Below are 1,416 nucleotides of genomic sequence, written 5' to 3'. Positions count from 1 at the left end.
CTCCTGAAGCCTCATGACGGATATTCGCAGTTGCTCTTCCATCCAAATGAACTTCCCTGATACAGGGTACAAGGTTCCACCAACTCCGAAGAACCAAGTCCAGTAACGGTCTGGCCAGTTCAATGTCTCTGGTTCGACCCTTTTAGCAATCAGATCATTCTCAGCCTTGTCCCATAAAGGTCGGGCTTTGAGGTAGCCACCTGACCCCATGCGATGGTGATGCTTCTTCTTTGCAGCATTTTTCTTGTTTGTCGCTGACATCTTCTTACTCTTTTCCGATGTCTTGTGGGCCACAAATGCGGGCCAGTGATCTCTGATCTTCTCATACTTTCCGGTGAATTCTGGTGTCAGTTCTTCATCGACAAACTCTGATTTTAGCTCATTCTTCCACCTCCTGAATAGTTCTGCCATCTTCTTAAGAGCATGAGACTTTACCAATTGCTCTTTACCTGGCTTCTCCGGATCCTCCTCTGGCGGTTGGGTGAAATTTGCCTTAAACGTTGTCCAAAGATCTTCTTTTTGCATATCGGAGACATAAGACACCTCAGGCTCTTCATTCTTAGGCTTTAACCATTGGTGGATACTGATCGGGATCTTGTCCCTAACAAGAACCCCGCACTGAGCACGAAATGCATCCCTTGTCCGGATGGGTTCAATCGGCTTGCCATCGCGCGCGATTGCTGTGATCTCAAACCTTTCATCCGAGCGCAACTTTTTCTTCGAGCCTCGTTTCTTTACCGAAGTTGTGCTCGATCCGGAGGGCTAGAGAAAAGAAGAAAGACAAGAGTTAATTAATATGTGTACATATGAAAACAATGAATGCATCAATTAGTTAGTCAGCACGGGCTTAACTAATATATATACCTGGCCGGACTCGGTTCGGTCACTGGAACCGTCATCATGGTCTCCTTCTTGTACCGGCATTGGGTCACCGGAGCCATCATAATCATATTCTTCTTCTTGTACCGGCATTAATGGGTCACCGGAGCCATCATAAACATAGCTTTCTTCTTCACTACCCCGTCCTTCAAAACCATCGGTGTCATTGAGAAACGACGCAACGACATCACTTCCTTTTGCGATTATGTCCCCCAACATCGCTTCTGTTGCTTCGTCTCGGGGGTGCTCCATAGTTTCTGCAAATATTTACAACATGGCAATTATTATTCAAACATGACAGATGGATATATATTAGTGGCAAATGTAGAACTAGCTAGCTAATCAAAATAAGGAATCATATTAGTGGCATCAACGCTGCTTCTCTAGGGTTTGGGGTGGCCTCGACAGCGCTTCAAGGGTTTGGGGTGGCCTCGACACAACGCTTCAAGGGTTTGGGGTGGCCTCGACGACAACGCTCTTTTAACTTGGTAAATTTGGGTGGCCTCGAGAGAGTTTGTCGGGTAGGGCCGCGGCGGG

Source organism: Triticum dicoccoides, chromosome 4A (genome assembly GCF_002162155.2).
Source record: "Triticum dicoccoides isolate Atlit2015 ecotype Zavitan chromosome 4A, WEW_v2.0, whole genome shotgun sequence".
Classification (NCBI taxonomy): Eukaryota; Viridiplantae; Streptophyta; class Magnoliopsida; order Poales; family Poaceae; genus Triticum; species Triticum dicoccoides.
The sequence above is the reverse complement of the archived record's forward strand: the minus strand, read 5'-3'. Positions refer to the sequence as shown.